The sequence below is a fragment of the Sphaerodactylus townsendi genome, linkage group LG03 (genome assembly GCF_021028975.2).
Source record: "Sphaerodactylus townsendi isolate TG3544 linkage group LG03, MPM_Stown_v2.3, whole genome shotgun sequence".
NCBI classification, from domain to species: Eukaryota; Metazoa; Chordata; class Lepidosauria; order Squamata; family Sphaerodactylidae; genus Sphaerodactylus; species Sphaerodactylus townsendi.
In genome coordinates, this window is record NC_059427.1 from 35,604,947 (window position 1) to 35,629,971 (window position 25,025).

The window sequence follows — 25,025 nt, forward strand, 5'->3', positions numbered from 1 at the left end:
CAGTTGCTTCTTTGACAATCTTGCTATTCTCTGATTTACTTCTAATGAAGACACATTCCAACCAGCAAGATCTCTGCATGTTAAAGGTCAAAACATGTTCTTTTTTTAATCCCTTGCAAAATCAAGGCAAGTGGGAGAAGAAACCCAGCAAACCTTTTCAAACTGGTGTGGCAATTAGTGTAATTGCAGGAAAACACACACACACACACACACACACACACACACACACATACACACACACACCCCACCTTCCCTAAAACGTGTGAGAAATTAAGCTGCCACAACTGGTACAGGTTAGATGAAAAAAAATATCAAAATTTAATGTATTCTCCCTTGTGTCATCTTGATTTGTCAAGACATCAAATAGAATTGGAAAGTACAAAATAACAAGCCCTTGAGAAATCACAGAAGCCGACCTTTTTGATGTTGTTGGTTTACCTTGTTCTCAGTTATTTGAACAATGATGTTTCAGATTTAAGGGCAAGATAGAGAGCTTAAAAATTACAGCACGCTATCAGCTATTGTTGTTTGCCTTTATTTATTGTTTTCCTCATTTAGGAAAGGTAAGAGGGCATCTTGCCTAATCCATTAAAGGAGCCCTACCTTAATCACTGAATAGAATAATGAACTATTGTGGATGTTCACTCAATAAGCATTCTTGACTTGCTACCCTCAAAAAAAACAACAACCCCGTGTTATCTGTAAAGATCCACCTTCCAAGACAGGAAGCTGCATTGGAAACAATTAATAAAAACAGAATACTTCATAGAACTTCTGGACTTCAAATGTCTACAGTCATATCAGACAGCTTTATAGATGATGACGTGACTTTATATGATGACCTTAATGCCTGATGGGAGACAAATTAAGGGTCAAAAGAGAGAGAAATCACACCTTATCAAAACAAAATGCATTTTAAATAAATCCCAAACCTCACAGCAGAGCTAATTTCCAGCAACACAGTCCTGCGTTCAACAAAAACAAACGTAGCTGCTCAAAGCCAGCCAAGCTTTTCACCAAACAAAATCAAGCTCAGCCTGCAGTGTTAGAACTTTCCCACAATCTAGCTATGCAGGTGTGCAAGGAGGGGCAGGGCGCGGGGAGGGGGGGGGGAGGAAAGACCTACTCTCACTTTTCCCCACTGCAGGAGTGGTGTGGACAGTTGAGGGAAATGATCAGTATGATTACCTATGAATGAATAAATACTTCCACGAAGGAATGGTACGGTGTCTAGATTGGGCTCAGGACAGCTGCCAGACAATTCCAGGGGATTCAGACTAAGCCAGCATCTTTTTGTTTTTCTCTAAACTTTTAAATGCAATGAAGGCTTTCCTGCCTTTGAAATAAAATCAAGTATCCACAATCATGAGTCAGTTACGCTATTAAAAAACAAAAACAACCCCCCCCCCCAACCCTGCCTATTTATACTGTTAGCACATTTAAATTTTTAAAAAGCAAAATCGCAGTGTAAAGAAATATTGGATTCCTGGCTTTCTCAAGGGGGAAGATGGTTGCCTCTTTTAAGGATTAAAACGTCTTTAAACATGTCATCTGGAGTTCACAAGCAAAAGCCACGCTCAGCATCCAGGGCAGTTTCTGTTTTGTTGAATACATCTTCGGAAACGCAGCACATCGATACCATGCACATCCTTCTGTGACAGTAACTGGCTATTACTGTTAAAACTCAGTAATAGCAGACTATCAAGTTTTATAAGAGGATGTAATAATTTGTGCATTTCCAGTGGAGTACCAAAGAAAGAGCCTGTTCAGAGGCCACTTACAACCACATTATGATATCCTAGCTCAGGTGGTCTAAGTTTGGCTCCTCAAGAGCTCCCAGCTTTGGAAATCTGCATGCACATCACCATGGCAGAAGTCACACCATGTGATTATACACACATCTGTGTGAAAAGATCTAGAAAGCTACAATCCCATGTCAGTTTCATTGCCTCTCCCAGATGCCATCCAAATTGGACATGGCAGGTCCTAACTCTTGTTTGTATTACATGAGCACATTTTGGAAAAAAAAATAATTTGAGTATGGGAGGAGGGAAGAACAAGGTTTAGGCTGATAAAGTATACTCAAAATGATCTAAACAAACAGAGAACAAAACATAGCTTCCCCACCACCACCACCACCACCACCAAAATGACACACGCACATGCCCCATCCTCCCTATCATAAGCTTTCCAATGATTTATGATTTACCAACTCAGCAAGGTTACGCAACACTGCATGCCTTTTTAGATGCATTATTTGAGTCAGTTGAGATTTAATTAAGATCACAGCCTCCAAAATCCCTGTCAAATGGGGAGAAAGGGGTGGGGGAGAGAATCATGGAAGACAATACACTATATATCCTCATGCAGATAGTCTCCTCTTTAGGACTCTGAAATAACACAAGTTAATCCCTGTTTCTATGATGGCAGACAAAAAGTTGATTCATTTTGTTTTCTTTTGACACTTGTTTTCTGGTTCCTATTACAAGATCATTACCTAATAAAGAGGGAGACCGAAAGGGAGGGGTGAGGAAGATGCCCCGGTGGAGGGAGAGCACAAGAGGGCATTGGAGATTTGCACAAACACGTCTCAATACAGCAGCAGATAGATCTTGACACTCTTGCAGTTCTGATGTGATGTCATCGTGTTTTCAAATGAGTAACTCCCTGCTGGTACAGACAGCATTCCGTGGTACCTGTCCATTTCACGCACAGTGTGGGCAATAAGACATTTTCAAACTCATTAACTACACTGTACTGGCAGCCGATATTTAGAAGAAGAAAAAGACGTGTGAAAGATTACAGCTGTAAACAGCCACTATTGCATCCAGTTTCCTGACTAAACTTCTTCACACTGGTTAGTTGGCAGAGGCATGCCTTGTTTTATAAACTGAAAAACACACCGAGTTCCTCAAAAAGAGATGCATTTTAATGCCTAATAGGCTTCATCTGAGTCAAGATTCCAGGCCCGAAGAAAAAAAATTTAAAGTGTTGTTTTTACAAAGAGAGGTTCACAGGCAGTTTACCTCTCACATGCCTATATTTCTGTTTCCACTATCTTAATATCTTGTTGCTTATCTCATGGTTTAGAAGTGACAGGTGCGAGAAGACTTTTGTTTGACAGGCCCCTACACAAATAACTGCCTTGCCTGAAAGGGCTAATGCACTACTAATGAACAATAAATCAGCTTTGATTATAAAGTGTCAGCTCAATCAGTTTTCAGTTCAGTCCTGTCACATCCTAGGCCAAACGCCGCACGGAATTTGTTTTCCGATTTACATCGTTCGTCAAAGCAGTTGAGGAAGGGTCCTTTCTTAAAGCCGCCCCAAAACACATCAACCTATCCAGCTTTCGGAAGGAAGCCGAGGAAGCGAAGCGTTCCTCTCAGAACTAATCTTCCACACTGCCACAAGGAGAAAAATACAGTATCGCTATGGAGTGGGTGACGGTGTCTGGATCATCAGCATGCAAATGTGCCCATTGACAATCTCTTTCACACAGAGACTTGCTCTTCAACCTGAAGCTAAAGTGGGCAAGGCAGCCAAATGCTTCGACTGATGGACAGCTCGTTTCAATAACGACCAATCCTGCTGATTGCTGCCACATTAAGCTTAAAAGCAATTGTGTGTGTTATTTACTATCGCACAAACTTTAGACAGGTCAAGCTAACCCCACAGGACGCAACTACTGCTTTGCTTTTGATGTACTCTCAACTTAACAAATATATACCAACTGTTCTTTTTCTTCAGAAATAGACCTTATTCATTCAGAACAAAAAAGTCTCTTTGCTTATTAAGCTGTTGTCCTTAAAAGGGCTTTGTTTTCAACGTTCACTTTACTCTGCTCCTGCCTTCAGCTACACCAGGTTGGAAAGAGTTAATCCCAAAGAGGAAGCCTGTATGTGCACTTTGCTCTAAACTAACCACCCACTTCCTAACAGTTCCCTCCTCCCCACTACCACCACCCCTTAGAAAAATAACCTCGTTTTGCACAAAAGTACAGTAACTAAGTAAAGGATCAGAATTATAGCTCGGTTAGATCCAATTACTCTGACTTCTCCTGAGCACGTTAATACATTAATACCAGTCAATGTCAAACACAAACCTCCAGAACTTAATTTCACGTGGCAAACTGACCAGCAAGTTACAGCAAATATTCAACAGTACCTGACAGAGTGTTTCACACATCTGTAGGGTTTAAACAAAAAATACACATGCAGATACCCTTGGTTTTATTTGGCAAACTACAATTAATACAACTAAGCTATAACTGTTGCAAGAATTAGACAAACACAACCATCTTGCTAGGTGCTTTCTGAGCATATATTTTGCAAAAGAGACATGTTTACACTAGTCTAAGTTTTGTGCTTGCTAAAAATAAAAGGCAGTTCAAAAACCTGTGCAGAGACTGCTTTTAAACTATGTTTAAATCTTCCCCAAACTTCTCAGAAAACGATGAGAAACAGGCCTGCCTATTTCACTTGCCCTCCCCCCGTCCCAGTTTTTACTGCTTCTAAATCTCTTTCAAAAAAAACCCCTAATGCTCTGAAAGTTGGTAAACACACAGGGCTTAATTTTTTAAAAAAGTTCCCAGTTGGGGAAGGAGAGACAGCAAAGACAACAGAAGCTGAAGAGCAACAACCCCGGCATTCTGGCGCACACCGCAAATTAAAGAGCATTAGGCTGTACGCCGGGCAGATTTTTCAGAAAAGAGAAATCACGAAATCAATCATATTGACAAACCTGACAAACTCCATTTAGCTGCCACCACAAACAGAGTGCAGGGCCATGCAGCGCTATTAAGCCTGGGTTGCACAGTCTGCAGCGTCCTCAGGTTACAGACAGATTGCACGCACAAGGGTGCTCCTGGGCTGACAAGATGCAAAACTACCCAATCAGCCACGCCCTTCTCCACCAATCACAACCAGCCTCTAAACATAATCAGTTCAAACACCCCTACACAATGGGCCTGCTCTCGCTCCCTCGCTCTCCCTCTGACAGCAGGTGAAATGATGCTTTTGTGAAATAGCGCTTTTGTCTCTCGAGCGACTCCAGTTAATTGCCGCCAACCCTGTGGCCCGGCCGTGTTTGGAGCTGCACTCTTGGAAAGCGTGGCCAGAGGAGCGCACGCTTCCTTCTTGCTCAAACCCCCGCTTTCCTGGGCTGTTTCTTTCTGCTCTGTTTGGGCTCGCAGCCCAAAACAACCGCATCAACCGAACCCGGCCACGCTCGCCATCGGAGGCTTCTCAGAGAATCCTAACCTCTCAAGTGCAATCTGCTCTTCGGAGGCTATATCACACCAGAGAGCAGCAGCTAACACAACAGCTTCGACAACAATCAGCTTAAATTGGATAGGCCTGAAGAGATAATTACACGGGGGGGGGGGGGAGTTGTTGTTGTTGTGGTGCTCAGAAAAAGCCTTTGGGGGAAAAGGTTTTTTTGTTTTTTTACAAAATACTGTTGTGTTTTTAAACCAATTTTGAGGCCCCCAGCCTCCTGCATGTTTCTTATTACACACACACACACTCCCCTCCATATGTAAAAAAAAACTTCACTCCAGCAGGTTTGCTCAAATGATCAGTGTGTTTGCCTCATGTAGGGAACTCCCTCCTCCCCCCAGCAGAAAAAAAAAAAAAACAGCAAAAGGAAATGAATCACATACAGGCGAATGATAAGATGTTCAAAGTATCACCAGGCAGGGATGCATCTATTATGCCCTTCAGATCAATTTTTTCCAAATAAGGAAATTTATCAGTCTGTTGTTGGAGCTGCCAAACAAAATTTTTCTAAACTCGGTAGGAGTCAAGTGCTTACTGCGAGCTGGGCTGGGTCGCTTACAAGTGCTAGATTTCATGGTTTTCTGTGTAATGCTGAACTCCTGGGGTCAAATGTCCAAGAGGTATTAATCACTGAAATAATCAAAATGGGGGGGACTGGAGTGTCCCCCACCATGCTTTTTTTTACACACAGAAGCTGCAACACAATCCTATTTCCACTCTATTAAATTAATTGGTCTCATCTTATCGATAATATTTAAAAAGAGGTGCCAAGCTTGCCTCGGTTTGCAAATGAAACTCACATAGTTTGGGGCTGTTGTTTCCCAGGCAAGTAACTCAAGTTTGCCAAACTGCCTTCTAAACCACGTCCACACGAATATGAGTTAAAGACGTCAGCTCACTTCAAAACTTGTGCTCAGATGCTAAGTGGGATGGGACACAGATGGTTTTCCACTGAGAAGTGGTTTTGTGTTCGATAACTAAATAATGAATGCTTTGTCCAGGTCGTGAAAAAGCTGGCCCCCTCCTTATGAATATTAATTAAGGGACCATGGGCATCTTGTGCAAGACCCCTAGAGCTGCTATAAGGAACTCCATTAACATTGGATCTTAAATCAATGTATTTACAAACAAGCCAGAAAATATATCTGTGTATCAAGGGCACGGAACGTGATTGCATCTTTGTAAAAATGCACAGGCCATTTAAAAATAATAACACAGAAGGATAATGATGGGGCTTAATGAAAAATAATACTACTTGACTATTTTATATCTCCAGAGGCTTCAGGTGTTTGAGTGTCTGAAAGTGTTGGGAGGGAAGGCGGCTGTTAGTTGAGGGTTCTCAGAGTTTGTATATTTTTTGTTTCCAGTTATCTGTTTTGCTTCTGTGTAAGCTATGCCTCTTGTATTTATGGTCACAGAACAGCTTGCATAAGTGTACTGTTTACCTAGTATTCTCCCTGGTAAGAAGATTTATAACTCTTATTTTCATTTTCACTAAAATCTAAGGTAGCTGGTTCCTAACATTCAATTTTACAGATAGGAACCAGAGACTGACTTTCAGAGAGCTGAATTTTGGTACACCTTCATTCCAGAATGCATGGATTCTCTCCCCCACCCCCCACCCCCGCCACGCTCAACAATGAAGTCCACTATGCATCTTTGGGTCAGTCACTCTCTCTCAACCTAACCTGTATCACAAAAGCAAAATTCTCTGCTTCTTTACAACTAAATAAAACTCCCTGTTTTAAGCTTACAGAATCCCACACACATGCAAATAGGTGCTTCATACCAACATTACTGGGAGCAAATATGGACATGCCTGCCAGGTAGAGAGGCCTGCCTTCAGGAGGGACCTGAGGTATGCAGAATTGTAGCACATTTCTAGGCTACACAGATGAGTTCCCGTGGCCAAAATGGATGCTTTGGACTCTGTGGCATTGTACCTCCCTGAAGTTCCTGTGCTCCACAGGCTCCAGCCCCAAATTTCCAGAAGTTTCCCACCCTGGGTCTGGCAACCCTACATCCCATCCCCCACTTGCGGCCAGGGGTAGGGGCATGACTGCCTAAAATGGCACCTGGGGCAAGCACAACAGCACAGCCTGCTGCGGGTGCCACTTGGGAGGTCATGTGGGTGGTGAGTTGCTGAGCCCCAGCAACTGAGCCCCTGCTCTAACACCATGTGGAGTTCAAGAGCAGGGGCGGCCTTGCTTGTCATTGAGCCTCCAGTTCAAATCAAAACCAAGCCACACTGAGGCCAGGATCAAACTGATAGTCAGGCTGATTCGCTTTAACTTTATACTGTTGGCTCCATCCCCCAGTCAGGTGGATAATGCCTGTTCCACTAGGCATTTGGCCAGCCAGACTGAATGTGATTCTATCATCCCGGCCTCCGCGGGGCTTGGGGGGGGGGGGGATGGTTTTTATTGCTATCTGAGTTTTAAATTTTTTGTGAAACTGGTTTGTTGTTGTTGGTTTTAATTATATATTAATTGTTATTATGCTCTCACTGTTATACGCTGCCCTGAGCCCTCCAGGGGAGGGCGGCTAACAAATCTAAAATCAAAATAAATAAATAAATGTTTTAATGGTACTGATTTTATTTCTAACAACCCAATCCGGGAAGGGTATAAAGCGACTACTGGAGGGGCAAATACACAGGGGTGTGGTAGAGGCATTCCCGGGGGGTGAAGGCGATGTTAGTTAGCTTCCACCCCAGGTTTGTGGCCAGTTGTGCGGTGCCCCAGCCTTTTGGGTGGCATAAGACCATTAAGCCCTATGGAGGGATTTCTAGCAACAGGGTTTTTGGGAGGGGGTTTCTCCCTCCCCGCACCACCAGAAAGTCCTCTGGAGGTGGTAGCCTGCAGCTTCAGCAGTGCTGTTCCTGGCTGCTTAGGATTCCAGATTGGGCTGTAAACCATCTTATGGAGGACTCTGAAGAGGCGGTATAGATATATCCTAAATTAATATTTTTTAAAATCAGGTCAGATGAGTACTGATAATACTAAACAGGCTTATATTTTTATTGCCCAATTCCTGCATACAAAATCTACAATATGATTATGTCTTGACTGATAACTAGAGATTCCCAAGGAGTATATCATGTGTTTACATGATCCATAGTTTCTACTTTCTCTCTACTTCTGTGACACAGATCTGACTCCACAGTCTTGGTAACATATTTTTATAATTATTTGTAGATGTTACATCATCTTGAAGACAGGAAATCCTTCTGTTTAAGTTTATTAGGGTTTAAAATTTGAAACGCGAAGATTAAGTGATCAGGAGTGGTTAAAAAGGCATCCATTCTTTCAGAAGACTAGGATGGGGCACATTCTCTCCTTCCATATCTTCACACAGAATTCACAGAAAAACTTGAATACCAAGTTATAGCTGACACACAGAACATCACACACAATAATCACATGTATGCATTACATAAACACATTTATAATTCTGTTGACAGATGAGGAACACCTAATAGTAATTTGGCAAAACAGTGAATCCTTATGCATCCAAATGGCCTTGGGGATATTCTAAATGTTTGGGCAATCCACAATTCTGGTAAATTGAAGTCTTATCTAAATAGAGGTAGACTGATATGCAGCTACACAGGCCACCCAAACGTAATTTTAGATGATTAAAAGACCTGAATAACCCAGGTTCACACAGTGGGGGGTTCTGTTGCATTCCAATGAATGTTCTACATATCAGATGGTAAATCACAATCAAGCATTAATATGGTGAGCTGATGAAAGAGACGGTGCAGCGGACGGTAATAGTGTGATGGTTAGAATGCTGGATTATGATATGGGAAACCCAGGTTCAGCCTCTACCACTTGGCCATGAAGCTTCCAGAGGGTCAACCTTTCTCAGTGTAACCTCCCCAACAGGTAAGGGTAAAATGGGGAAACAGAGAATCATGTATTCCACCCTGAACTCTTTGGAGAAAGGATTGAATTAAAAAATGTTCTAGGTGGACTGATAAGCATATCTTTATCTGCTTACACGAATCAGGGGGCTTATATTACTGTAAACCCAAATTAAATCCACTTCATTTGTTGCTGTTCGATTGCTTTCAGCATTTTCCAGAATGACTGTACGATCCTGGTACAGCAGGGTAATCTTGATCCTCCTTGATCCAAGATAGCAAATGCCTTAGCAGATCAGGTGCTTGGGAGCAGCAGCAGCAGAAGGCCATTGCTTTCACCTCCTGCATGTGAGATCCCAAAGGCACCTGGTGGGCCACTGCGAGTAGCAGAGTGCTGGACTCGATGGACTCTGGTCTGATCCAGCTGGCTTGTTCTTATGTTCTTATCTAATGACGCTCATCCTATGCTCAACCAAAGCAGACTCTACAGCATGAAAAACACAGCAAAAACAAAAGCTAATGTGGCAATACTGGCTGCCTTGCCCACAACATTACCGTCAATTCTTCCATCGATTATCAGTCATGACATTGTACATTAGTGATGTCACCACATTAACCATTCAAGGAAGGTACCATTGATACATGGTTGTGGCTGAACAACCCCAATGACATCATCACAGCTAATGTACATACATAATGCACAACCAGCCAGAAAGTTACTACAGCACCTCTCCCTCCAAATGCCATTGTAGTGCTCCACGCAAGGGGTCGGCATGAAGAAACCCACTGTGGAAACCATGTCTCCATGCAGACTAATATTTCAACAGTGTACAGAGAGACAGAACATGCATACTGCATGGGAGCATAGCGAGGGTACGTGCACAAGGAAGAATAGAAGCTATATCAGCATACTCAAAGCAAACATTACCATGAACTCTACTGGAAATGAAGATTAGACAGTCACCATAGGAAAATGTGGGTGACCTCACAAGGTACAGTTCCATTTTAGGGGTCGTGCTGGCAACAAAAAGTCAAATAAACATCAGGATGAAAATTAAGGACTTCTGTCCCACAGAACAATACTATACTTATAGATCCACAGAATTGCCTAAATGCTAAAAGCTAAGATTGGGGTCTTGGTTGTCTACAAGGAGCCAATCTCTCACTTTTCCCAGACTCCCCACTGCATTAAATCATGCTCTCCCTCCTCTCTGACATACTCATTAAGGTGGTTGTAAGTGTTTCTGGTTATTGACCAATGACAACTTTTGTGCCCCGATTTCAACTGCTGTGCTTTACAACTGTGTTTGTGCGTGTGGGAGTGGTGGTGGTGGTGGTGATCATAAGGACAAGGCTGCACTCCCCAGACGAAAAAGATTTCAGAAAGCAAGGCTTCAGTCAAGATGGATGTTCATTCCTGATGGTGGAATTTCTATTCCCCCTTCTGCGGTCTCTGCTTTCCATGTGCATGAAGTAACAATTGGAGGACAGGTGGTTCTCTACAACTACTGTGGAAAGAATGACACAACCAAAGAATCACAGCTTTTATTGAACAGAAGCAGTTATGCAATGAGTTCTGACAACATCACAAATGAACGGGGTTGCCAGCATTCCTTTTTGCTCTTTCATGATAGACAAAGGAGCAATGTAAACAGCTTTCCCAGTCACTGCATCTCCATGCTGGGAAGAGCAACTTCTAACACCAAGCGTTTGTTTATACACTCATGGAAAGGAACAGGAGCTCTGGAAAGACAATTCTCCCAAAAGCCACAGTTCGTCATCTCACAGGTCACACTGCTGAGACTACTGTTGTGGATCTCACTTGAAGGTTCAAGGAACACCCTTGCATCTGAGGATGCTAAACAGATGCCTGAGTCTCCATGGGAGAAGCAAGATAAACATGGGGTTGGTAATAATGAGAAGCAGCTGCCACAGACGAATCCAGCGGTAGGTAATTATTAGGGCCTGCCGAAGAGTGCTAAAATCTAGACACTCATCTATCTGTACTTTTCAGCTTAGCTCTACTTTTTTTCCCCAGCAGTCCCCCTGATATCCATGTTGGGATCTTTAGCTGTTGAAAGCCAATAAAGTCATTCCAACATTTCTGGAGTAGAGGGAAGTGAGAGACACATTATGACCGGGGAATATGACTGTTCAGCACACCCGTCTCTTTTCTTAGACTTGGGAGAGGGATGAGGGAATAACAGGTTTCATAATTCAAGGCATTGCCTGCCTTATTCCCTTCTGCTTTTTTTACTTGTGTGGGGACACATTGCTCTTGCAGCCAGTTACAGATGTGAGCTGAGGTCACTGGCAAGAGTTCATGTCTGGAGTTCTTATCCACAATACTTGTAATGGTTCTAAGAAGGTAAGGTTATTTAGCTCTCCTCTTCCTCTTCCATTTTTTTGTCTAGGCAAACGTTTGCCTTTCTTCAGCCGCTACTTGATTATTCCCAGATTTTCAGACATAAGAGTGTCACAGCCCCATAAACGGGACTACCCATAAAGATATGCTATGTTCCATTACAGTATTAGTTGAAACCCTATTCTCCATTCTGGCTGTCCAGGCCAAAGAACAATAGGTGAAGGACAGCCAGAAGGCCTTTCTTCTTAATCCAATGGAAGTGTTTAGACCTTTGCCACCTCTTCAGCATAAAAAAGTCACACCACTGTCATGAGCAGGACAATGCACAAAGGCTTATGAATAAACTCTACTTCTGCATTAGGTCACTAACTCCATCCAATTCTCCTCTGAAACATTTATGCTTGTCCAGGGCCAGCTGCTGACCTGCCCTCAGCTGAGGTACCTTTGGCAAAGTTGGGGACTTCTGAGGCAACTGTGGCAAAGTCAGAGACTACCCCAATGCTGCAGGAGCTGAGCAGCATGCACCCACCTCTCTCAGACAAAGGGCAGCCACCAATGAAGCAACCAGAACTCCTAGGACAGGATTCTGGGCAGCAGGTAGCTGCAGCAACTGGGAATGGGCCTAGCCTTCCTGTGCCCCAGAGAAGGAACCAGAACAACAAACATTCTGCCAGGAAACAGCGAGCTTCAGAGGTCAGCAGACCAGCCAGCAAGCACAGAGACAGTCAACAGAAGCTCAGTTATGATGGCCTGCACGAAGCATGGGAGAAGCCCAGCTATGCAAGAACCTGAGAGGAGCAAGGCATGGTGGAAAGCTGCTCAGAGTCTTGCCAGGCAGGGAAAGGGGGAGGGCCAGCAAGGATGGAGGAGGAGACCAGGAGAAGTGATGCTTCAATCCCAATATATTTATTTATGACTGGTTTAACTTTCTACTTAAACAACAGCCTGCCAACTGGACTAGCAGTACAGCAAGAATGGGGGCAGGGGAAGCAAAACTGTACTGGGCTGTTTAAGAAAGTGGATACACAAAAAGCCAGTTGCACTGCACTATAAAATAGGAAGGAACAGTTGAAGCAACCTGCTGAACAGTCATGAAGAACTGTCCATTGAACAGCCCATCAAAAACAGACTCCAACTTATCAACTGGTGAGCAGCTCATGGGCCAAACCGGCCCACAGTAAGCATCCCAACAAACTATCAAACCATTTAGATTATGGATGAGCACAGTAAAGGAAACTTCAGTGTAGGTAGGTATAAACCTCAGAGGGCGTTCCCTTCACAAATGTGGAATTAAGTTATATCAGTGACTGTATATAGCAGCATATATTTCAGGGTGATATTAGCAGATTGATGTTTGCCTTTTCATCTATCAAGGGGTTTAATTATGGGACTCCTAAAGATTGGTACCCTCTCTTCATCCTAAAGAGAAACCAAATGGCCAGCTGAAATACAAGACTCCTTCTGCTACTTACCGGTATCTGTTTGCCAGCTACCTATAGTTATAATTGACATGTTTGTACTACATCCTTAGAGCAGCGGAGCAGTTAACTTCATATTAATTTTATTTGTGTCCACATTATGATGATGTTGCCATGAAAATAAGTGTGATGAGGTTGTTGTTATTTATATTCGGTGCACATCTGGCTTAAAGAAGGCAGCACTTTTTTTCCTGGTAGCGCACAGTGGTTTACATTTCTCTTCATTTAATGCAACGTTTTTATAATGGCAGTGTTACTGGTTAATTTATATATGAACAGCAGGAAGTGTCAACATTCAGGTGAGTGATGAAGATGATAGTATAAAAGAGCTGGAAGAAGCTTCAGAAAAATTATTGTTTTCTCTAAACATACAATTATTAATAATGAATCAAAATAATCAGTATTTTATATATAATTGCATACAATGTCTTCAGCATATTTTTGTCCCATCTTTTATATTTGACTGATCTTAATTAATTGTGTTCTTTTTGCCTGATAAATTGTAAGTTTCGTTTCCATAAAGAAGAAGAAAAAATGGCACATTTTTATACCAAGAGAGTGATCCAACTATTTGCTGTAGGGAGAAAATTGATCCATGCACGCTTGAATTGAATGCAACTGAATGTGTAAAAAAGTGGTAAAATTTTTATCATGCACCAAAAAAATTATGAGGCTAACTGTAAGGATGAAATCTCAGTCAGCACAGGCATATTAAATACTGTGGTGATCTCAATAAAATAAAGAAACTGTGCATTTCCACCAACTCTGTTCTTTCCATTAGATTATTTCTGCTCACCATTTTTTCTTATTGCCACATGGATTTTCAAGCTCTAGAGTGGAACATATATGTTTGCACTCACAGCTTCAGGTTCTGACATGAATATTAGTGTCCTGTTTGTCCAGACAATAAAACTCTGAACCTTCATTTTGTCCCATTCTTTCAGCCAGAAAGAAAAAGAACCAGAAGTTGGATGCATAAGCTCGAGTCTAGAGGAAGCTAGGAGGAGAATGGGGAAATGGAAGGTAAGTGTCAATCAGAAGGTACATTTCACTATAGAAGTTGCCCTACATTACTTTCACTGGGATGTTTTTAACATGCATCCTCAACTATCCAGTACTCAAGTACCAGTATAATGTGCATCAGTTTTTACAACGGCTTTTCCAGAGCAAAAAGTCAAGAACCCTCATGCACATCAACAGACAGGAAAACAAGAATATCCAAAATATTCTCTTGACTTTCTCTGAATACCAGAGAGCACAAGCAGGCAAGGTAGAACACTTCTTGGATATCCCTCAAAGCTGTTCCTCCCATCTGCTGACACCACTTGGTATAATGTCAACCAAAAGCACAGCTTCTTGACATTTCTCCCTTTAAGAGCTCTAGATCATTTAACAGTTTCCAGAAAGACCCTGCTGTATCTAGAAGTAATCCCTATGTTATCATCCCCATGGTTCTTTGTTTTTTCGATAACAACTGCATTCAATAACAATATTATCATTTCCAATCGTAGAAACCAAAAATAACTATTTGTTCCTAACCACCGAATCCCCATGGTTCTGATGCTGTCTGAGACTGAATATACCACACCTAAGGCTACCTGATGGCTACCTGTTTCAATATTTGCTCATAGATCAGACCATGAGCTACTGAGTTACATTAGCTTTCCAGGTAACTATAGAAAGAAATGTGCTGTTAAAAATTGGAATAACATTGGAATGGCACCCAAAACGTGTACTCTGTGATGCTGCTTAATCGAAGGGCAAATTTACAAACGATTCTGTACTACTACTCAATCTACGAGCAAAGCGTTGGGGCTTAATAAAAAAAATAAAATCAAAACTGCCTCTCTGAGAAAGTCAACTTCGGCTTTGTTTTTGGTCCTTGCTGCAGACTTCTGATCTCCTCAAAATGCTGTTCTTGGGGGCCAGAGAGATAAATCAGGGGTCTGCAGCAGGAAGGGGGAAGCGGTGAAAATTACCCCTTCTGTTAGTGGAGAATCGTGTTGGTATCAAGCCCTCAGTTTGTACATTTCTGATCAAAGAGTTCAAAGGCCATGAAATGCACAAGCTACAGCTTCACTTTAAAGCATACCACAACAGTACCTGGAGATAATGCAGACTACGCAGTTTTCACTGATCATGAATGGTCACTGTGTTTACTTAGTATACTTTTCAATTTTGGGCACAAATAACATTAGCTATAACTTGTCCATTTTGTTGCCTTTCAATTCCCTGTTCGTATTTTTTATTGCTCTCTATGTGCACATATATTTTATGCCTATTAAAGGTTAATAAAGATAAAGATAAAGATATGTGTACATATATCTGAGGATGGAGGTTGCATTTCACCCCCTCTAATGAAGTGTATTCCAGCCCTTGAAAGGAGATACTTAAATGTGTGTTAAACCTTTAAGGTGTCACAAGACTCCATTTTGTTTCTGCTGCAATAGGCTAACATGACTATCCTATTAGAATAAATTATGCATAGCTTAGTTGATGATAAATCACTCATTGATTTGTTTAGGCATAAACTTCAGTCAGCAGAAGTAGCAACGTTTTAAATGAGATAATGGCACCCATACTACATTAGCTATGGCCATCTTTAAGAGGGAAGTGGCTGGCCTCAGTGCCAATCTTGAGCACGGCAGAAACATTCCACCAAGAGTCCACAAGAATGCAAAAACCCAGACTTTTGTAAAAAGACACCCTTCCTAATGATCTGATGAGGACTGCATATACTTTTAGGAGGCAGGGGACATTGAGAGTAGTTCAGAGTTAGTAAAAGGGAAAAGGGGGAGGGAAGTTCTCTTGCCCAAGCTGCAGAGAATCCACAGAATGCACAGAGAGAAGATTTTGAGGAGGTTTGAGATTTAAAAACTGTTTCCCCTATTGTTTCTGCTGCAATAGGCTAACATGACTATCCTATTAGAATAGCACTAAAACATGCTACTTGTAATTGCAAAACCTGGCTCAATAGAAACAGTTGGCGATAACCTGTCTGAAGGACAAAGTTGTGAAGAGTGCAAAGTACCATTGGTCTTGGTCACTTACTGTCTTTCCAAGGCACTTCCAGGCAAAATGTTGGGTGTCCGTGTCTAATGCACCAAACCTGCACACTTGAGACCTGTTAAGTCACATCATGGAGGCTGTGATGGCTCTCAATCTAATCTCTAACGGCAAGAAAAGTTGGTCCAGGTGATAGATTCGAAATTCCGCACTAATTTCTGCTTCCTTGTTATGGCAGTTACTCCCCACACTTCCAGTTTAGCACTAAATTGTGTTATTGGCAGTACAGAAGGCACCATCTTAGTACGTTCTCAAAGCCCACGTTACTCATGTCTCCACAGCCGTGTAGGCTAGAAACCTGCTTTTAAAAAAAATGAAGATGGGATTCTGATTGGCTCACTAGAGCTCTTACTGGAAGACAAATGCTATGATGCATGCAGATGAGGGCATTTTGTAAAAGAAGGTCCCTGCCCTTAATAAAAGAAGTGCATTTTGACAAACACTGCCATCTACTGGCTATTTCACTCAAATTTACTAAGCTGCCTCATCTAACAAGTAAGCGGAAACAAAACGCTTTATGTAATTAATGAATAAGCGAAAGGTATAAATGGTGGAAGCATAAAGCAGAGATAGATAAAGAAATTACCCAGGGAAATATGAGGCCTTTTAATGTAAAAGTGTGCATTAGTCTATTATATGGCTCTCTTACACACAGCATGGAAGTGCCAAACTATATATATTAGCTTGTCTAGGAGAACAACCTGTATAACTGCTGGGCATCTTGCCGTCTTTTCTCACCCTCCTGGGAATGTATGTCGGCATATTTTCAATAAAACACCTTCTTAGCAGTAATGGGCCACTGTTCTCATTTCAGTGGTCCCCAAGGTTTCATGATACAGTATATTTTAGCTGACTTGCAGTTCAAATTCACCTCTGGCATTCAAAAAAATCAGCTGAAAAAATACAGCTATTAAAAATAATGCTTCCATACCTTTCAGTGTGCAGAAAGAAGAGTACAATTAAATTTCTTGAATGAAAGAAAAATAACAAATTTGCACATTTCATAGTCACATGCTTTGTGATACAGATTCATAAGGCAATGTAAGAGCCAACACTGACTTCTCCTCCATAATGGAATTACTTGTGGCACAGATAAAGAGAGGAATTTTCAAAGTGGTGCCTTGAGATTTCAGCATTCCTGTAAAAGTTAATGGGTGTCACAATTGCTCAATCCCCATGTAGCATCTTCAAAATGTGTTTCCTGCGAGGAAAGCAAGGAAGCCAAATTTCATAATTTGCAGCCCTGAAAGAGGGCAATCCTAAATTTTCCTGCTCCAAAGTAATCCTTATAATAATACTGTTTGTCTTCAGTAACATTTATTCAAGGCAAGTGTCCTGTGTTCGGTTGAAAAGTTGCTACAATGTGTGGAACAGCTTTTTGCACAACACACAATGTGTCTGGCTCTGAATAAGCCACCTTTCTTAGAGACCTACAGGGTAGGAGTTCACAATCGGCTGGATTTAAGAATTGGAGATCTTTCCTGCATTCTCCTTCTATAGCAGTCCCTTCTGATCCTGGGAAAACTGACTCTTGAGGTTGTGAGATCTGTGTTGATTTCTGCACAGAGAAAGCAAGAGAGCAATACCCCTTTTCCCCCATTCTCAGCCACTTAACCTGTGTGGCTGTTAAGTTCATGTGTGTCCTCAGAATGGGGTGGAGAACATAAGAAATACCCACTGCTGTTAGTGCCTTCACATTAAGGGGATCTAACCCACGTGGAACAATCTCCAAAATCTCTCTTCTTGCATGGTACCTTCTTCCCTCAAGGCACAGAGATGCAGGATCCTGAGGCTTTTGGTATGGTTTTTCTGTTGTTCCCTGTTCTCAAAGGGGAGTGACTGAAAACAGCCTGTGATATGAGACATTCCCTACTCCTGTGTTGGCGAACCTATGACACTCCAGATATTCATGGACTACAATTCCCATCAGCCCCTGCCAGCACGGCCAATTGGCCATGCTGGCAGGGGCTGATGGGAATTGTAGTTCATGAACATCTGGAGTGCCATAGGTGCCACCGCTGCCCTACTCGATCACATATTGGAGACATTCACTCTAATTCAGAAGGTGGAAATTTCCCATTGGAGCCTGCGTGGGTGCCCACCCTGCTGGTGCAAGGAGCAAATGAATCGGGGGGGGGGGGGTATTTATCTAGAAGCCTCTGTTCGTCCCCAGGCCCACCAGTCCAAAATATTGTGCTGGCCTGGCTGGGGACATTCCAGCAATGGAACAGGGGATGGAGCCAGCTTCCACTGCCTGCCCAGCTCTGTGTGTTGGCAGAGACACACCACATTTTTGGTGGTGCATCTCTGCTATCCTCTATGGGAGATTCTCAAAAGGTGTACTCTTTTTTAAAAAAAACTGGGCTTCCCACAGTGTGGGAAAGCCTTTTGGTGAGAACTGGGCTGATTGTTTGCTACTAGCCACTAACTTTATGCAGTCACATTTTCTTATTTAATTCTTGGTTTACATTTCAGTTTATTTAGATTATCCAGAACAGCCCAGGCAAGAAAACAAAGGGAAAAGCAAAACACACCACCTTAAGAGCTCCACTATGACATGTAGGAGGAGGGAAGTTTCTCAGAGCAGCCAGTGTTGCAGAGGCTAATCTAAAGCCCCACTGACCATAAAGCAATGTGGAGCTATAAACATAAAAATGATTGGGATTCACTCGAAAATATTTGGTCACTTAATACACATGAGTAAAAAATACAGAGCAAATCCTTACCTATCTTCCTTACCCAGCAAAATTTCCCTTTTAATCATTTCGCACCTTTAAAATGTAATAGTTTGGTGGGGGGAAAAAGTCCTAGGGTATAATTATAGATCTTGGCTTGTCACATTAATAGCTATTTCCCTTCATTTACTGATTTCTTTTTACTGGTCAATTTACTATTTTACTACGCTATGCTTACCGGCCTATTTCACAGGATCACCATCATCTTCATGCAAAAGATGAGCTGGCGTGCTCTGTATGTGTGAGCAGAATGTGCTGTTTGCTTGCTTTCAGTTCCTTGCTAGGAGCTCAAACAGCTGCACGGTTAACGAACGCATGAAAAGTGGGGGTGGGGGGATCCCATCTACGAAATGCAGAAAGCTCAAATATCAAGAGTGTGACAGAAGTGAAGCCTTGGGAAGTGAAGTAACTACCTTCCCAACACTTCCAAAAGTGTCTGAGGATCAAGCATTCACTCCCCAGGCATACGGAAACCAGGGAAATGCGGCAGAGATAATACTTCTGGAACAGGACCTTGAATTGAACAATCCTGTTCACCTCACCCCAATAGGGATGGAAGGAGGGGAAACACCAGCTTTCCAGGAACACAAAAAAAACCCGTTCCTCACTTCTAGCAAGCTCAATCAAGCCACTTGGGAGCTCGGAAAGACTCACTGTAACAAAGCTTGAAGGAACCTGCATTATTTTAGTGAACTGGCTCTAGTAATAAATAGAATTCCTGGTGAGTAACAAGGCACAACTAGTAACTAGAGTCACTAGTTTCAAGCACTGTTGATTTTAGTGACTCCTGACCACATGTGGGGGTTTTCTAGGCTCTGAAACTTTTCACTGAATAGCATATTTGATACAATATACGCAGAGCAAATGCCACATTGGTAGTGAATTCACATCTGGACCCGGAAACAATTCTAGAATGACCAATTTTATTCATTTTTTCAGACAAATCTGCTAATAGAAGTGCTAATAATACCTGGGCACAACATCGAACATCGGGCCATGAACAGAAAACACAGATCTTTTAAAAACCTTGGAAAAGTTCAGATTTGCTAAAAAATCTGTAATCTAAATTAAAAAAAAAACTTGGATGGTTAGTCACCCCACCAAAAATGATAGATGTAGCACATATAGCTTTAAGAAATGAAAGCACTCAGCTGCTGTTGCTAGGCAACCACAACAGTATTGCCAGCCATGAAGCCTTTTTTTCTGTCAGTAAAAGTGGGGCCGGACCTCCTGGGGTTATTTTGGCCTTTGAAGTAGGATCTATCAGGGCCAGACCTGGCAGAAAGGACCAGCAACTTGATACCATGCTGCTTGCAAGACTCACTCCACAAACTGGCTGTTTGTCACTGACCACCCCACAGTGTGCTTCAGTGGTCAGAGGTTCAGACAGGCAGTGGCGAAGCCACCAGGGGACGGGGGGTGCACAACACACCGGGTGCACCGACCAGATGTGGGGGGTGGAAAAATTCCCCCGTCCCCCCATGGTGCCCCTGCACCCCCCACAGCACACACCCCCACAGCGCACACCCCACTTACTTTTAGGAATGGAACATCCCAGAGAAGAAGCCTGCCTGCATTGCCTGGACCTGGTGGGAACTACATTTCCCAGGGGCTCCTGGGAAATGTAGTTTCCACCCCAGGCTCCAGGGCAACATGAAGGCAGGCTTCTCTCTTGGCCCAAGCTCCTTTCCCAAAAAAAGTAAATGGAATAAGGAGGCTGTCAGTGGTGCCAAGGGGGAGCCAGAGTGTGCACTGGGCACACTCTGGCCTAGCTACGCCTCTGCAGACAGGTGACTTGGTGGCAGTCACATATGCAGTCTAACCTAACTCAAAGTGTTCTTGTAAAGAATGTGAAGAATAATGTAAAGTGATTTGAGTAACCATATTGGAAGAAGGTAATGTATAAATGAATTAAATAAGCAATAAATACAGCAGAAGATCAGGGGTAGATAAAGGGAAAGCTGAAGACAGGGGATCAGATAAAGGCAGGTTAGCTGGTGGTTGGGAAAGAGAAAAGGGGAGAGGCTATATGGACTTTCAAGGAAGGGAAAGAAGACATTGTGAGGGAGGGGGAAATGAGATGTCCATGCAAGTTCTTGTGGGTCCTTCACTTAAGAAACTAATTCCACACATGGAACATCCCCTAATGTTGACAGCAGGTTAATTTGGCAACTGTCTTTTCACATTTCTCAACATCTGAGAAAATGCACAGGTTTTTTTGCTCATCTGTCATGGCATAAAGGAACAAAACTTTTTAAAAGGGCTAGTACATGGTCCCACTCACGTCACAATAGAAAACTCAGATACAATACAAAAAAAAAGTAAAAGGAATACCACTTGGGCTGACAGGCTAAATGGTGGCTCCTTTAACCGTCAGGTCAAGCCCCGATGCTGTTTCTGCTTCTTCTGAATACAAACTGGCCAAAGGTTAATATTGACATCTGTTTAATATAACAAAGCAATTCCGACTCCAACTAGGAGCAAGAAATTAATCTAGATTGAATCACAGACAGGTTAAAGTGTCTGTCATATGGCCACATAATGACAGTCTACAGAAAAACAACAACACAACCACTAGTTTACTTTTTCTTTGAAAGGCAGCTCTCTCCAGCTGAACGGTAACTCTTGGCTTGACCCTGGGCCTCTGTTTTTGGAATTCCCTGATAGAGAAAAGCAATGTGAATTGAATTAACAGCGCTGCTTCCTGTAATGCCCTAGGCTTCAGTTGGAGAGTGACCAACACTGCTCTGCTATAGTGAGATCTGAGGAACTTACAGCCTGAGGTGATCATATGGCTGGAGGCAGTTCTTGTTTTACACTGTCTCTGTGGGGAAATGGCAGTTTTAGCTGTTGAAATATGGTTAGCGAGCTGCAAAAGGAGAAATATGCTGCAATAAAGGGCAAAACTGAGATGAACAAGACTTTGTTTTTTGTGGGGAGGGGTGGTTTGTGGGATGAAGCAATTCCTTACGTAACACCCAGCGCTATCAATATAAACATGGCCGAGAGGCACTGAAGCCTTTCTCAGAAGTGTTCAACATCTTGCTGGTGGAGCAAGCATTCCTCTCATTAGCGCACCAGAACTGACAATGCCGAATGTTTCCTGTTGATAGATACCAGCATGTATTGACACAAGCTTCATGTGTTTCTTTTTGAGGCTTGCGGTTTAGCAGTTTGTCAAAACAGGATACTATTTAAATATACAAAAGTTACTAACTGATACTCAAAAAGATGAGATCTGGGTGTGTCGCTCTGGCTGCTAAATTTGCAGATGGAAGAAACTAATAATGCTACTTGGGCCCCATTTAGAATCTTCTCAGAAGCGTTCAGCGGCTCGCTATTTTTATTTCTCCAGTTTGGGAGATGAGCACCGAAGCAAAATGACTGTCGCTTTCTAAGAAAATTACTTAACATGTGCAATTCATTTGCCAGCAATATTGTCTGAACTCAGCTCCAATTAAACAAACGAAAACACCTGCTTTGCACATATATCTTTTGGTACCTCCAGGGAAAAGATTCATCAGTGTAACAATGTAGTACAATCTGGTCCGTGCGCCTGCCACTAACAATACAAATTTATTGATTTACCCCAAAAAATTTTTTTACACAGTAGAATGAAACACCATTTAATCTTCTAATGTACTTCTCCCTCTCCCTCTCTTTTACAAAAAAAAAGGAGACAGCCTTTTACAAAAATAAAGAGGTGAGTTTCCATAGAAAAACTGACAACCTTCATAATGTCTTAAGTTGCATATCCTGCTATTTGATTGGGCGCTCTGCTAGGACTGTTTTACACCCAGGGGAAAAAAATGTATGCTGAGAATTCTGAAAAACTGGGCAAGGAATAGAAATCTCGACGCTCAATGGGAAAAGGAGCAAGAAAGGGGTACCCTTCCCACAATCTTGTACATGATCTTCTCATTAGTAATAACTTCGACTTCACTTTGTATGTGCAAAGGTGCTAGCTTATTGCACTTCTTTTTTTAAAAAAAAGATTAGGGAACAGAAAGCGAGACAGAGCGTCTTACCCCCCTAGGCCACAAGCAGCATTTATGGTTAAATTGGGATCTAAACCACCCAAATAATGAGCTATAGCAGGTCTTGTGGTAGAGCTGGACTGGTGGTACTTAGCAGACCTCCTTTTCTTAACCCTAGGAAGCAGGGTAATTCAGTCCTCAAAACATCTGCAAGTTATCTGAGTTCTATGATGATACCCCCACCCCCCACGTCTATTCCCTGTATTGTTTGATCCTTCTTGCAACGTTTTCCGAACCGCTTCTGGTCTATTGCTGTGGTGTTAAATCAGCTATGGTGTGGGCTGCTATCAATCCACAAAGCCTAATGAAAGTGGAGATTGGTATTTATATAGAGGAGAAGTGACATTTTCCTCTTTATGCTGAGTCATTCTGAGATGACTTAGCGCAGCAAGATGAAAGCATAAAAGCATATGCTTTTCAGGTCTTGACCATACAAGAATTTTCGGTATGAAAAACACTCGTTCGGCACTACCAGGACTATATTATAACAAAATAGTTCAGTAAGGGTTTTTTTTAAAATGAGGGAACGAGACTGAACTATGCCACTGTCCACAGTAAGTATTATTTGTTTACTGTATATATTACCCTGATCTAACTGCATTGTTTTATATGTATGTGATACTATTTTCCTTGCTGTGTAAAATACCATATGAAATTTCTGTAATCCTAGTTCTATTACATTGCTTATTAGATCACTCAAGTTATTTGATTAGATTCTTTTAATACCATTATCTAACACTATGTGAACAACAAGAAGGTTTTTATACCCTGCTTTTCTTTATCTACTTAAAATCGCCTTCCCTTCCTCTCCCCACAACTGGCTCCTTGTGAGGAAAGGTGAGGCTGAGAGAGTTCTGATAGAGCTGTGACTGGCTCAGGGTCACCCATCAGGCTTCTTATGGAAGAGCAGAGAAAACAAATCTGGTTTACCAGATTAGAGTCCACCACTCATGTGGAAGAGTGGGGAATCAAACCCAGTTCTCCAGATGAGTATCTGCTGCTCTTAACCACTACACCATGCTGGCTCCCATCTTGTGTCTCAGTCAGAAAGGTAAACTATAAATAAAGTAAATAACTAAACCATCTATTACAGCAACAGAGAGATTTTTCAGGGGCAGGATTAAAGATCCTAGCAAGTCTCTATTCAATTCTGCTCTCCAACTATTTCCCTGCAGTGCCACAAGCATCTCATTCTGAACGATCCTCAGTCTGCCCCCAGTCTTGCCTAGTTTAATTAAGTCATTCCACCGACTCAGCGCTCCAAGGACCTCAAGATTTAGATAAACGTATATTAGAATAGAAATTCTATTCTGTGATAGGTTATTGAAGTGAAATAATTCTACAGATCTTTCTCCCATTCTCTCTGTTCTCTTATGTCATTTATGTATAGTTACATCCAACTTTTCTCGAATGTTACCTGTATAGTTACCACCAGTATTGCAGGAATGCTCTGTCAGAGTCTCTGCAGTTGAGCAAATTCCCATTTTTCCACTAAATGGCCTGTAATCAAGAAGCCATTCACTGGCTCCCTGCAAAGACACTTACAGTTAACTACTCTTTGAGTCTTTCTTTGTATTTCGAACTTTTTCCAGCACTGTGGCTGGACGTTTTCATGAACGCAAGGAAGCATGTTTCCATATACAACACTAGGAAAAGGGTCACAGGGTATATACAAGTCAAAAGAGTGTGGATAAGTTGGATAACAAACTCTATTCTCTTGAGCAGCATTCCAATTGCAATGAGAAAGCTGAGCAACCAGCCAGTTTTCAATGTAAGTGTCTTATTAATACAGGAGTGCATTAGAACATGGGCATTGTCTGTGGTGAAACAGGCTTGCTTACGGCTGGCAGGCCCTATTTCGCGCCCTGCACTATCCCAGGGGTTATCAACTTTCCCTTGGGGAGGGCTATCTTTCTCTAAGGGTATGCTGCCACCACCTGATCCTTAGAGGACTGCCCACTGGGAAAGACCAGGATTTCCCAGCCTCCTCTCCCGGTTACAAGGCCTCTGCCTCAGTTTCTTGTTCACATATAAGCGTGTCCCAGACCGGGTACAGAGAACTTTTGTAAGGTTTGAAAAACAAGTATTTATTAATAGAAAACAATCATAAGAACTCTCTGACAACGCATGAGATAACGCAAGGAAAAACAAATAAAAGGAGACAAACCACAAATCCCCTTTCCCTTTCTCTAACACA

The 25,025-nt window shown here is 42.2% G+C and overlaps 1 protein-coding gene across 17 annotated transcripts in view; it reads right to left on the reverse strand.

The window, feature by feature from the left end:
• FOXP1 (forkhead box P1) overlaps nucleotides 1-25,025 on the reverse strand; it is a 641,222-nt gene that overhangs the window by 145,374 nt on the left and 470,823 nt on the right. Inside the window, exon 1 of one of the 17 annotated variants that reach the window (XM_048490260.1) lies at nucleotides 4,744-4,837. The exons of the other annotated variants lie outside the window; for them this stretch is intronic. The gene's annotated coding sequence lies outside the window, so the exon portion shown is untranslated. Of the gene's footprint in view, nucleotides 1-4,743; nucleotides 4,838-25,025 lie in introns of those variants that run through there. 17 annotated transcript variants of the gene reach the window in all.